This window comes from Brachyhypopomus gauderio, unplaced genomic scaffold, assembly GCF_052324685.1.
Source record: "Brachyhypopomus gauderio isolate BG-103 unplaced genomic scaffold, BGAUD_0.2 sc203, whole genome shotgun sequence".
Lineage (NCBI taxonomy): Eukaryota > Metazoa > Chordata > Actinopteri > Gymnotiformes > Hypopomidae > Brachyhypopomus > Brachyhypopomus gauderio.
In genome coordinates, this window is record NW_027507024.1 from 37,721 (window position 1) to 52,255 (window position 14,535).

Genomic DNA, 14,535 nt, shown 5'->3' on the forward strand with positions numbered 1-14,535 from the left:
GGAAGGAGTTCGCTTATCACACGAGCACTTCCACCCTTCGTTACCGCCTCAACGCAAAACATGTTGGTACTAATGCGCAGGTCAGTAATGATCACTTAGCTGCTAAATGTATTCCTAGTACGATAGGGTGAACAAACGTCCGTATTTCACATCCTGTCCCGGGGTTTTTTTAAGTGAGGAAATGTCCTGGTTTTTAAATTACCTTCATTGGACCATTAAAACTGATTAAACCCAATCAAGACTGGATTAAACTTTCGCTAGTGACGCGCGCGAATCCGCACACCTCGCACGAGCGGCGGAGGCGTTTATACTGTAACGTTGGTTAAATACCAGGACAGTTTACTGTTGACAACTCGTCTCTTTTATTTAAACATTAATACAAGCGAACTCACTCAAGAAAAATAACCGAATCCTCTCTCTCTCTCACTCTCGCTCCTCGCGCACTTTTCCACTCGCACACACAACTTAACTTAAAGAAACAGTAACCCAATAATCCCTTAAGGATCATTACAATACTTTACGCATCACATTATTTGGTTATTGTGAAGAGTGCCCTAAATGTGGCTCTGACTGGGGATCACTGGACCTCTGTTAGCAACAAGAATTATCTTGGTGTGACAGCTCATATTATAGATGATGAATGAAAGATCCAGTCATTTGCTTTGAGCATGCAGAAGATCACTAGGCACTATGGAGATACCTGTGTAAGAGGCCTGGGAAATTAAAGAAAAAGTCTACCATCTAAAATGGTATTAAAAAACATCTGATTTACTTCAATTCTTCTTATTCTTCCAATATCATGAGCAAAGCTCCCAAAATTAAATATTTTTGGTCAGAATTTCCAGTGTTCTGAAAACTGTTTGCTCTGTTTTCTGCACTCATCTATTGGTCTGTGTAGTAGACTGGTGGAAAAATAAACAAGATGTTGAAGTTTATGCTTATGTTCATTGATTCATTCATCATTCAAACTTAAATTAATATTTCTCACGTTAAATATTGAAATGCGATTAAAATGCGATTAATTTCGATTAATTAATTACAACGCTTGTAATTAATTCGATTAATTTTTTTGATCGCGTCCCACCCCTAATTATTATAAACAGCTCATCTCTGATTGAAATTACTTATGATAATACAGTCTTTAGTGCTGTGCTCTTATACAACAGTTTTGCAAAGTAAGAAAAGCAACTGAATATTGCATTAGGTATGTACAGCAGATACCTCACCTGAAGCCCTCCATGACTCCATAGGGACCCACATTGGATGACACAAGTTAGCATTATAGTAATTGTGCTCCAAATGTGTGATGCAAGCTGACATTCTAGTGAGTGATGGGCTGATATTTGGGCCCCCTTTGCATAACCCATATGGGGCCTATAAAGATTTGCCCATGGGCCCCTAATGGGGCTGAAGCGGGTGTCTGCAGTTAACCATAAGGGCCCTACTTGTTGCCCACACTGGCCCCATCATTATCCCACACAAACAAGGGGCCCATGTAGGGCCAGCGAATCATTGCTCATACGGGGCCCACCTGAGGCCCACATTGACCCCAATATTGGCCCACATGGGCTAACACACATGGGGCCCATGTAGGGCCAGTGAATCAATGCTCATACGGGGCCCACCTGAGGCCCACATTGACCCCAATATTGGCCCACATGGGCTAACACACATGGGGCCCATGTGGAGCCGATGGACAAATCTTTGTGGGCCCCAGCTGGGTTGCCCAAAAAGGGCCCATGTGCCAGCCCATTTCAAACCCATGTGGGGCCCGCATGGACATGTTGACTGGGGTGTCATTGTCATCACCTGTCCCTAGTTTGTTTCTATGTATATAAGTCCCGTCATTCCCCAGTCGTGTCATCCGTGATTTTGTCTATCAGTTGGTTTGTTCATCCCGTCAGTACGTGCATTCGTGAGTTTACGCTGTGTTTCTGTTTTCCGTGTTGTTTTGCCTGCTCCGTGTCTCCCCGTCGTGTTTAGTTCCCTGTCCCATTATGCCTGTGTACCTCTGTTATTCGGACTGCCCTCCTGTGATCGACCCTGCCTGGCTTTCTAACGACGAGTATGGTATTCCCTTTAATAAATCTCGCTCCTCTCAGCGATTGTGTCCGTTTCCTCGCTCCGTTGCTTCTGCAAAGTTACATAATCACGGATCTAACAGAAACACAGCGTAAACTCACGAATGCACGTACTGACGGGATGAACAAACCAACTGATAGACAAAATCACGGATGACACGACTGGGGAATGACGGGACTTATATACATAGAAACAAACTAGGGACAGGTGATGACAATGACACAGGGGCGTGGTAACAAACGAGGAATCATCAAAATAAACGAGCAGGGCGGGACAAACAGGCAGGGAACACGGACATGAGGGAACCCAGAGTGACAGCTACGAGAGGGGGCGTTGCCCTACGTGACAATGGATCACTTATGAGAGGACGTACTGAAATTATCCTGAAGATCTAGGGTGACCGTATTTTCATTTGGGAAAACCACACTGTAAACCCGGATTTTATATCTACTCTAACTGTTTAATTTCAATGTACATAAATGTTTAAGTTTTATTGCATTAATATCAAATCTAAGTATATTGTACTTGTAACTGAATGGACGGGTTGGGAGTCAGGGTGCAATAATGGGGCCAGGACAAAGGGGGAGCTGTGGGATTTGCTGCGGTGAAATGCTGGGTTCATGGGGAGAGGAAGAGGACCCTTTAAAAGCTGGGCCTGTGGAGGGCCCCAGGGAGTTTTTTTTTGGTCTCCTTCGTGTCAGCAGTGGGTAAGGTGGATGGTGTGCAGTTGGTTGTTTTGTTAATTTTAGCAATTTATGTATGTTTGTGATTAGTGCGGCCTTTGAGTGCCAGCATCAGGCCAGAACAGGCTTAAGCTCTGGTCTCCTTTATTAGTTTAGTTTGTGTGTGTTTATTTGTTTACTTGTGTTAGTTCTGTTTGATTGTCCACGCCAGGGCGGCCGACCTGTGCTGGAACTCTGCACACCTTCGGCCTTCCCCAAGTGGCTCAGCCCGAGGTCCCGTAGTTGTAGTCCTTGCTTCTCGGCGGTTTGTGGTGGCCTTCCTTTTTTAAAATTAGCTCTAGCTTAAGATCAATAAAGTAATGGTGTATTTTTAATTACTTTAATGTTAATGTTAACTTGACCAGTATTGGGGACTGCAGGCTGTAGCCATTGTGTGTACGCCTACCACTGGGCCTTGGTGGGACATTTGATGTGTGGGTAGCTACTAATATGGAGTGCCATGTATGAATTTCGTGTGCGGTGTTTGTAGTGGTGCCATTTGTGAGCCTGGAATAATATTGCACTTGGAACTTTATCTCGATTGATCTGGTGTGTTTTCTTGGATTTATTTAAGGTCCCAGTGGTGGGTGGCAACCTCTGACTCCTCCTTCCTTCTCCTAAGAGCCTGGTTTTGAATAAATTGTAAACCTTTTGACACCTGACTCTTCATTGTCTCGCATGGTCGACAGAACCTGGTTACATTTTTGGCGTAGTTCGGCAGCGACCAACTTAATTGTAAGGCGATTGAAGATGTCTCAGAGTGAAAATGAAGGAGGGGGGAGACCAAGGTCTTTTTCAGTGCCTACCTTTTTCCCATTTATGATGCCTTGTGCTAAATTTTCTGGGGGTAAAGGGACAAATGAAGGTACATTTAAACAGTGGAAAAATGACATTGAAATGTGGTTTAGAATGTATGGCGTCCCCGCTGAAAATCAGTTAGACTGGGTATTAAGTTGTTTGGAGGGGGAAGCGAAGAGAGAAGTGGCCATTTTGTCTGCTGATGAGAAAGATACTGTTGCTAAAGTATTCACAAAGTTGGCAAGTTTGTATTATAGTGCTGTCCCTGCTTCTGGTTCACGCTCGCTGTTCTTCAACTGTAGGCAGCAGGCTGAAGAAAGTGTGAGGGCTTTTGCCCTCCGCCTACAGGAGTCCTGGCAGAAGATGATGATCCATGATGCACAAAATATCTTGAACCCGGAGATACTAATGCGTGATCAGTTTGTTGCAGGGCTCTGTGATGACGGCCTGAAGAGAGAGCTAAGAATGAAGGTAACATTGAATAACAATCTTAAGTTTGCAGAGGTGCGGAAGGAAGCTATATTACGGGCAGACCTGGAGGAAAATGAGCAAGTATGTTGTGGAGCGGTGAAAGCAACTACATATAAGAAGCCTTGGGAAGATGACTTACAAAAACTTAAAACTGAACTTAAGTCAGAACTGGTGAAAGAGGTAGAGACTCAAGTGAATAACCTGTCCCAATCTCTCCTGCAGGGAATAAGGGAGGAGTTCCGCAAGGCGAAGCTTGAGTCACAGCCAATTCAGATACCTACTCCCTCCTTTGTGCCACAAAGATCCCGTAGTTTTTCACCAGGCCCTAGGCAACAGAAAATGAGGGTCCAGTCCAGGCCCAACGAGTATGACGAACAGGGACGGCCTATTTGTTACCAATGCCGAACCCCAGGCCACATTGCACGCCAGTGCCCCGAACAAAACCCCCCTGCCCCTTTAAACTAGCTTGCCCCACTGTTGTGGATCTAACAGTGGGCCAAACAGCAAATGATCCTTCCCCCACAGTGACCCAAGCACGTGATCTGCAAACACCCGTGCCCCCTATTGGCCTTGTAGGGCACTGCCCCATGATCCAAGTCTTTATGGATGGCATTGAAATCTCCTGCCTACTAGATACTGGCTCCCAGGTGTCCATGGTGCGCCAAGAGTGGCTACAGAGACACTTTGGCCAAGACGGCCAGCACCTGAAAGATCCAGCTTCCTGGCTGAAGTTGAAGGCGGCGAATGGTAAGGAGATTCCCTACCTGGGGTACGTAGAAGTTCAGATGGACATTGCTGGGGTGACATTGTCGAACGTGGGGGTGATCGTAGTAAGACAGCTGTTTAAAAGTATCAGGTCTTGTAGGAATGAATGCGATTAAACAAGTATGGCAAGTTTTATTCAAGAACACAGCACCTTGCAAAGTGAAGATTCCACCAAAACTGAATGATCCTGGCAAGACCCTGTGGCAGGAGGCCATGCACGTTTGCCAGAAGGAGCAAGGATTCGTCACCCCGGATGGCTTTGTCGGATATGTCCGTCTTGCCAGCCATCGTCCTGTGGCTATACCTGGTAACCGGGAGCTGCTACTGAACTGTCGAGCCAGGGGCGGACCAGGAGGTCGAGGGTATGAAGCCTTGATGGAGCCACTGCCCACGCAAGATGGACTCCTGGTAGCTCGGGCCCTGGTGACGGTTGGGGGCGGACGGACACAGGTACGAGTGCGTAACATCAGCAATGGCCCTCTAGTCATTTACCCCTATCAAAAATTAGGCAAAATATCTTTGTTGGACTCTTGTGAAGTTTTTGATGATGAACCTGCATTTGAAATTGTGAGAGGTGACAGTGTGGAGGCTCAGATGTCAAGTGGTGCTGAACCAACCCTACACTCGAGTAGCAAGACGGACATGGATGCCTTACCACCATTCGACCTTGAAGGAGTTGCTCTGTCAGCAGAACAGAAGAGCAAATTGGCCACCTTGCTCAACAAACATAGAGCTGTTTTTTCTCAGCAGGAGGAGGATTACGGCTGTACAGATACCATCTCTCACAGAATTCCTACGGGAGATGCAGCTCCCATCAGGCAAAGGTATCGTCAGATCCCCCCAAACTTGTACGCTGAGGTCAGGGCCTTGATCAAGCGCATGCTGGAAGCTGATGTCATCAAGCCAAGCTCAAGCCCATGGTCATCACCCATAGTCTTGGTTCGCAAGAAAGATGGTTCCATCCGATTCTGCGTGGATTACAGGCAACTGAACCAAGTTACTAGGAAGGACTCTTATCCCTTACCCCGAGTAGAAGAAGCTCTAGCCAGTTTGAAGAAGGCCAGCTGGTATTCTACATTGGATCTGGCGTCTGGCTATTGGCAGGTCAAAGTGGATGACAAAGACCAAGAAAAAACAGCCTTTACCACTCCCATGGGGCTTTTTGAATTCCAAAGGATGCCCTTTGGATTATGTAATGCACCTGCTACATTTCAGCGCCTTATGGAGAGTTGCTTGGGAGAACATAATTACCAATCACTGTTAATCTATTTAGATGATATTATTGTTTTTGCGGCTGATTTTGATACTCATCTTGATCGTCTTGATTATGTGTTCTCCCGCCTCTCTGCCCAGGGCCTGAAGCTGAAACCTGACAAGTGTAAACTTCTCCGTGATAGTGTCCAGTACCTCGGCCACATTGTGTCTGCAAATGGAATAGCCCCAGATCCGGGTAAAGTGTCAGCAGTCCAGCAGTGGAAAGTGCCAGTTACACCAACTGAGCTACGAGCGTTCCTTGGCCTTGCAGGGTATTACCGCCGATTCGTCAAGGGGTTTTCCCAAACAGCAGGCCCTCTCCACCGACTTTTAGGCGGGTACCCAGCAAGGAAGACCAAACCCAGAGTGCCAGGGCCTGCTTGGCATTGGACAGAAGAATGTGATTTGGCCTTCTTAGGTCTAAAGCAAGCCTTGACCCAGGCCCCAATCCTGTCCTTTGCTGATTTCAGTTTGCCTTTTCTCCTTTATACAGATGCTAGCCACCAAGGCCTGGGTGCAGTACTCTCACAGGTCCAAGAGGGCCAAGAAAAAGTTATTGCCTATGCAAGTAGAGGCCTGCAAGGTGCTGAGCGTAATGATGCCAATTACAGTTCTTTTAAACTGGAACTACTAGCACTGAAATGGGCCATTACAGAAAAATTTCATGAATACTTGCTCGGTTCAGACTTTGTAGTTTATACAGACAATAATCCTCTGGCCCATCTTTCCACAGCTCGGTTAGGTGCGGTGGAGCAGCGCTGGGTGGCGCGACTAGCAAGCTATAAGTTCCAGGTGAAACATCGCTCCGGAAAGTCTAATGTCAATGCTGATGTGCTCTCTCGTTACCCCCTTGGAACCCCAAAGGCATCAGAGGAACAGGATGGGGTGGAGGTTCCAGGCTTCCAAGATGTGACTGTGGAGGTGGTCCAGGCATGCTTGTTGGGGGTGTGTGAGGCAGAGTCCACCCTCGAGCTAGCAAAAGCTTCATGGATTGGAGAAGGCTGGTCTGCTGACAGGTGGGCCGAGGGACAACAAAAGGACCCAACAATCTCACGAGTTCTGTTTTTTTTGCAGACCAAACAGCCATTGCGGGCAGCCAAACGACAGTTAGAGAGTCCCCAAGTGCTGCGCCTGTTGAAGGAAATGCCCCGTCTACAGCTGCGAGAGGGGGTACTCTACAGGCGAGTCCAGGACTCAAAAACGAATGCCCTCCATTTCCAGCTCATCTTACCCCAGAGTCAACAGCAAGAAGTCTTCACTAGCTGCCATGAGCATATGGGACATTTTGCTGCAGATAAGATATGTAAGACACTTCAAACCAGGTACTACTGGCCCAATATGTTTGCAGACACCCAGAGGTGGTGTTTAGAGTGTCCTCAGTGTGTGTTAAGAAAAAAGCCCACTAACTCAACAGTTAGTTTGACACCCATTACAGCCTCTTACCCTTTAGAGCTGATTACCATGGACTTCCTGTCCCTAGAAGCCTCAGTAGGCGGATTGGAAAACATCATGGTCCTTACTGATCATTTCACAAAGTTCGCTTGGGCTGCTGCAACTCGGGACCAGACCGCAAAAACAACAGTGAGGGTGATGTGGCAACAGGTGATCCAGTATTTTGGATGTCCCGCCCGATTCCATGCTGATCAAGGACCAAACTTTGAAGCGGCTGTGGTGAAACAACTTTGCGACTTGTATGGCTGCAAAAAGAGTCACACTACCCCATACCACCCAGAGGGTAATGGCCTCACAGAAAGATTCAACCGCACCCTGCTGGGAATGTTGCGTAGTCTGGTGGAGGAAAAGAAGAGCAGGTGGGCAGATTACTTACCAGAAATGATCCATGCTTATAACAACACGGTGCATACCTCTACAGGTTACACCCCCTCGTATCTCATGTTTGGAAGACATGCACGTGCACCAGTAGACGTTCTTCTGGGGGGTCCGTTGGAAGAATCAAGCACAGTTGGAGAGTGGGTCCAGAAACACCATGAGCGCCTGTACTTTGCTTATAAAAGAGCAGGTGAGTTGAATGCAGGGGCAGCACAGAAGCAAAAGAGGCAACATGATGCCCAAGGGGGGCTGGGTCCATTAATGATGGGAGAAAGGGTGCTGTTGCGTAATGTGGGTCCCAAAGGGCAGAGTAAACTTGCAAACTATTGGCATAATGTACCCTATGTAGTGGTAAAACAACCTAATCCTGATGTTCCTGTGTATGTGGTCAAGCCTGAACGGGGGGACGGGAAGGAGAAAGTTTTGCATAGGCGGTTGCTTCGTCCTTGTCCTTTGTCACTACAAGCCCTAGCGCAGGAAGAACGTGGCAAACCTGAGCCAAGGAGACAGTCATTCATGTGGATGCCCCCACCAACCCGATGGTTGCCCCCTTGGCAACGTGCAGGTCCGTCCACTGCATCACCAGTGGAAGAGTCTGTGGCTGTGGGGTCTGAGGAGCTGCGGAGGTCTCAGCGCAGTTCGAGGGGGATCCCACCCCAGCATTATGGGCAAGGGGACAACTGACCGGCAGCACGAGGATGTGCTGTGAAAAGGTGGTGGGGGATGTAACTGAATGGACGGGTTGGGAGTCAGGGTGCAATAATGGGGCCAGGACAAAGGGGGAGCTGTGGGATTTGCTGCGGTGAAATGCTGGGTTCATGGGGAGAGGAAGAGGACCCTTTAAAAGCTGGGCCTGTGGAGGGCCCCAGGGAGTTTTTTTTTGGTCTCCTTCGTGTCAGCAGTGGGTAAGGTGGATGGTGTGCAGTTGGTTGTTTTGTTAATTTTAGCAATTTATGTATGTTTGTGATTAGTGCGGCCTTTGAGTGCCAGCATCAGGCCAGAACAGGCTTAAGCTCTGGTCTCCTTTATTAGTTTAGTTTGTGTGTGTTTATTTGTTTACTTGTGTTAGTTCTGTTTGATTGTCCACGCCAGGGCGGCCGACCTGTGCTGGAACTCTGCACACCTTCGGCCTTCCCCAAGTGGCTCAGCCCGAGGTCCCGTAGTTGTAGTCCTTGCTTCTCGGCGGTTTGTGGTGGCCTTCCTTTTTTAAAATTAGCTCTAGCTTAAGATCAATAAAGTAATGGTGTATTTTTAATTACTTTAATGTTAATGTTAACTTGACCAGTATTGGGGACTGCAGGCTGTAGCCATTGTGTGTACGCCTACCACTGGGCCTTGGTGGGACATTTGATGTGTGGGTAGCTACTAATATGGAGTGCCATGTATGAATTTCGTGTGCGGTGTTTGTAGTGGTGCCATTTGTGAGCCTGGAATAATATTGCACTTGGAACTTTATCTCGATTGATCTGGTGTGTTTTCTTGGATTTATTTAAGGTCCCAGTGGTGGGTGGCAACCTCTGACTCCTCCTTCCTTCTCCTAAGAGCCTGGTTTTGAATAAATTGTAAACCTTTTGACACCTGACTCTTCATTGTCTCGCATGGTCGACAGAACCTGGTTACATACTCATATTTGCACACACTGAAATTTACTAACAATTTTAAGTTTAATGAACCAATAATTAAATGTTTTCAACTGATCAACTTAAATACTTTGTTGAACACTTTTCCGTCATTTTGTTAGCTTGCTGTTTGTAGTCAGGCCAGGCAGACACACATAGGCAAAACACAAGTCCGAGTTGCAGTTTGTTTTAACCAATGCGGCCGATTTTATAACCTGCTGCGTTTTATTCGGTAACCTAGGTTGTTAACGAGCTGTGTTTTCTTTTAATATTAACCTTATTTGTTGATGGACATTCTCACGGCTTTTGCAACAAGTGAACCATATAGAATTTTGTTGATGGACAACTTGGCCAATCTACCCCAGGCCATCTGTCTTCTTTTCGGCCTCATCTATGCCCTTCACCTGGACTACCCTAAGGGCATGAAAAACACGTTCTGCTTCATGCAGCAAGTAATGCTCAAAATTGGTAGTCGTGAACTGCCACCCAAACTTCAGACTTTAAAAAATCAGCTTGTAGTGTGAAACTACATGTTTCTGTCTTTGTTTTTGCTCTTGTGTGCTGTTTGTGGTGTCCACATTATGGCCTACAATTCATGAGCATGTCTTTTACTTACTAGTCAGAATGTCTTTAGTATACCAGCAGTAGTTTAGAGAAGTCATTTTCTCAGTGTCTAAGTAGTAGTTAATGTAAATACTGTAATGTATAAGTAATTTTAAGTAAATACTACTGAACAGAAATAATATTTGTCTTTCTTTTTCACTAAATATTTGTAATCAAAGTAAAAAAGAAAATAAAATATAAATCAATATTTTATTTCTTGAACTCAAGATACTAAGTAGAATTAATGGGTAAAGTGATTAGGATAACAAGTACAGAAAAGATCAATCATTGTACCCTTGATGCAAACCAACTTTATATTTTAAGTAATACTGACTTACATTTTCATTGCACATTACTTACATTTTTTAGTAAACTCAACTTATCCCTTTAGGCAAAACAACTTTATGTTTTAAGTAATACCAACTTAAGTTTTCATTGTACATTACTTTTTAATAATTTAAAATAATAATTTTTAAGGCAACCGGTTTACTCATAGTTTTTTAAGTAAACTCAACTTATCCGGGCTTACAGTGCAGGACCCATTTTGGGATGGGGGGCAGGGGCGTTGCCTGGGGTGGGCTTCCGGGGCTTCAGCCCCGAATGATTATCCAGTAGCCCCGAACCTTTTCGCTCAGCTGTATTATTAATGAGGAGGCCAGTGCTGCTGTGAGAATAGGAAATCTCTTAACGCCAATCACAGTGCCGCTTCAAGGATAAAGTTCCGCCTTTCAGGAGAAACAGCCAATCAGCTTGCTGGTTTTGCGGGCGCGGAGGAGAGCCCACCCCCACCCCCGTGGGGGAGCGCACATGCGCTCTAGCCATTTTTGGCAGCAGGTTGCAGGTAGCTGACGGTGAATGAAAATGTATATACGGCGTTTTTTCAAGGAGAAAGGTAACGGTAGTGAACTATGTAAACTGTGATGACATTGTGGAGAAAGGTAACGGTAGTGAACTATGTAAACTGTGATGACATTGTGGAGAAAGGTAACTATGTAAACTGTGATGACATTTTGGAGAAAGGTAACGGTAGTGAACTATGTAAACTGTGATGACATTGTTTGTGGAGCTATCTGATAGCTGGTTAAAAACACACGTCTCCGAATCAAAACACAGATCAAACCCACTGTGTGCTTAATAAAATGCAGCTTGTCACTAGTCAGCTTCGGAATTAGTTAGCTAACCTAGTTAGTTAACCGACATAGATAGTTAACCTAGATAGCTTAGGTAGTGAAGGTTTGAAGAAAAAAAAACTTATATAGCTAGTTATGTTATAGCTAGTTATAGTTATAGTTAGTATGTTCAACGTGCCCTGATGTACCTGATAAGCTAATAACTATTTCATTTTCAAATTGTGTTTAATAATTTAGGATTGTAGGACTGTAAGCTATAATGAATGAAATTCAATTTAGCTAATTAGTTAGCTAGAAGGTGGACGTTGTGGATAGCCAGAATTTAGTACAATACTTTATGATGGTAGTTTAAAGTAGGGGTGGGAATTGTTTACTATCTCACGATTCGATTCGATTCCGATTTTGGGGGCCACAATTCAATTTAAAAATCGATTTTCGATTCAAAACGATTTTCGATTCAAAAAACGATTTGATTTATAAAAATGTCTGCTTCAGTCTATAAAATCTGCATGATCTACTACAGTCTGCTTTGCAAGATAGAACGACAAATACAGAAAATTAAGTGTCTTTCACATTTAATTAACAAAAATTAAGTGCTTTGGTAAAATAAAATGGTTTTTGTTGTTACCAAAATTCTTGAGCTTCATTTTGCGAGCTGTCAGGGCTGGCTCGGATGCAGTTCCCCCAGCCGTCGCTAGGGGCACCAGAGTCAGTCCCAGACTAAACCGGTGTAACCGTTTAGCCAGTCTCTGCTTTCGCTGTGATTGCTTATTGTTTAATGGTGTCTCGCCACCTCTCTGTTATGCTTTCTCTTTACTTATTCGAGTATCTCATGCGTCGCTTTCTGACCCATCTCAAGTTTTCCCAATCCTGTATGTCTTTCTATCCGTTTTGCCTTTATTTTTGGGAACGGTTTTATTTTGCTGCAGCATTTTTTGTCAGTTACTTCTGCTGGTGTCCTTGGTTTCGTTTTCGCGTTGCATTTATCCGTGCTGTTTTTTAGTTACTGTTGTTGTTTTGTTTCTTCCTCCCGTCTCACTACGGTTGAGTGTTACTTTTCACACGTTGTATTTTCCGCATTGGTTTTTTGTTTCTATTTACTCCGTGCCCTCACGGTTTTGCTTTCTATTCTCTTGCACGTTGAGTCTTCCGTGTTGTTTTGTTTGTTCGTTCTGGATCGCTGTGCGCGTTTCCCTCTCGCTAATACATTTGACGAGTGTCAAACGTCTTGATCTTGCGAGCCAGCACTTGGGTCCATCCTTCTCTATATTATTTCTCACCCTTCTCTATATTAATGCTCCCGTGCTCACCGCGTTACACAAGCCTTGCACACAAGCTACATTGTGTCCAGTTCGGTCTTCCCCGGCATTCGGTAAAAACCAAAATGAACCCATAATTTTGCCTTAAATGAAGACCAGACAGGTTGAATATCTCTTTCCTCCATGTGTTTTGAAATTTTTCCGCGCATGAGTGTGTCCCAGAACATGCTGCGTAAAGTCTTGCGGAATTTTGTAATTACGTAACGCGAGACTTCACCACGACTTAGAATCGATTTTGGGACATTTAAAATCGATTCTGAATCGTAGTAAATGAGAATCGATTTTTGATATATGAATCGATTTTTTGGCACACCTCTAGTTTAAAGCAGTTTCTTAACCCTGGTCACTGCCCTAAAATTGTGTGTTTTCCACTGGAGCCAGCTGATCAGCTAATAAACAATCCTTTATTGAGTTTACACAGCACAGCATATCACAAAAAATAATTTACTTTTAATAGTTGAGGGTTAGGGTTTGTTGGAGTTTGTTCAAATCTCAAGTATTGTGGTGTAATTTATTTCCTAATACCACAGACAAGAAAGGGAGTACAGAAGAGGGAGAAAAGCAAAGTGACTTAGAACAACCTGAGGAATTTGAAGTGTTAGAGAGGACTAGAGAGGAGAACAGACAACAGGAGAGGAGAACAGACAACAGGAGAGGAGAGCAGACAACAGGAGAGGAGAACAGACAACAGGAGAGGAAAGAGGAGAGAACTGGAGAGGAGAGGAGATGGGAGAAGACAATACAAGTGGTATGGAAAACAATGTCTAATAAACACATTATTAATAAAATACACATGTTTTTAGTATGAAGACTAGCAAAATAATGCCAGATGTAGTTTGTTTTAGCACAGTCTTTTGTATTTAAAATATTGTTTCCAGCTTTATTTTAAGCATGCTTTCTTGAATTACTATTTAACAGGGTAGAAGAGAGGGTGGAGAGAGAGGAAATATGAAATGTGGAGAGACCTGAAATGAACTGATCAGGACTGGACTGATCTAAAGAAAGAACAGGTTAGGAGAAGAAAGACTGTGCAAAAACATACAGGATAGATAATAAGTAATTCTTAAAGAGTATTAATTGTGTAGACCCCTTAGCACTAATAACACAGGTAAACAAAAAAAAAAATTACTGGTGTCCAAAATATTTTAATGAATTTGGGGTATTTTTGGGGTGCTGATTCTGAATATGCTATCAGTTTTGCCAGATTGGCTCAAGTTTTTGAGATTTTTTGGTAAATTCGACGCATCATCTCATTAATTTCTTGGGATTAGTACTTGAACTGAGCAGTTCTCAATATAGTTTTTTGTTAATTAGTGTTCTAAAAGTTTGTTCATAGCTTGATTTTTGCACTAACTTTATGTTGTTGTCTGTTTTCCAGTGAAAAGCATGAACTCATCAAGAAGAAGTTGTCTTAACGATCCAGACACATTCTGTTACATTTGTGGTGAATATACACTGCAAAAACATAGAAGAAACATAACAGACTTCATAAAAAAAGTGTATTTGGCCTATTTTAAATAAAATAAAATAAAATAAAGTTAATGCGCGTGTAGCAAATTACGTCTTTTTTTTTACACATTTCACGAAAAATCTCAAAAACTTGAGCCAATCTGGAAAAACTGATGACATATTCAGAATCAGCACCCCAAAGTCACCCTAAATTCGTTGAAATATCTTTGGCCCCAAAAATGCTGTTGACCTGTGTAATTATTAATGTTTCTTTCAATAATTTGTTATGGACGTTAAATACAGACGTTTGGTGACCCTATTTAACCTCTACCCACTTTAGAATGTGCTCTGTCGTCTGTTTTCAATTCGGACATTTTGTCATCTTGCATTAAGACTCACAGACCTTTTTCGTATATTCAAACTGGTTTATGCCCCTTTATCGTTAAAACATTAAAACAATATATTTTGTACATAATGTAACATTTATAATATT

At 43.8% G+C, this 14,535-nt stretch overlaps 1 protein-coding gene across 5 annotated transcripts in view; it reads right to left on the minus strand.

Moving 5' to 3' along the window:
- Positions 1-14,535, minus strand: part of LOC143502721 (NLR family CARD domain-containing protein 3-like) — a 36,429-nt gene that overhangs the window by 21,652 nt on the left and 242 nt on the right. For 2 of the 5 annotated variants that reach the window (XM_076995408.1, XM_076995409.1), the window contains exon 1: positions 13,948-14,294. The exons of 2 other annotated variants lie outside the window; for them this stretch is intronic. The gene's annotated coding sequence lies outside the window, so the exon portion shown is untranslated. Of the gene's footprint in view, positions 1-13,947; positions 14,295-14,535 lie in introns of those variants that run through there. One more of the 5 variants, XM_076995407.1, reaches the window with a different exon arrangement.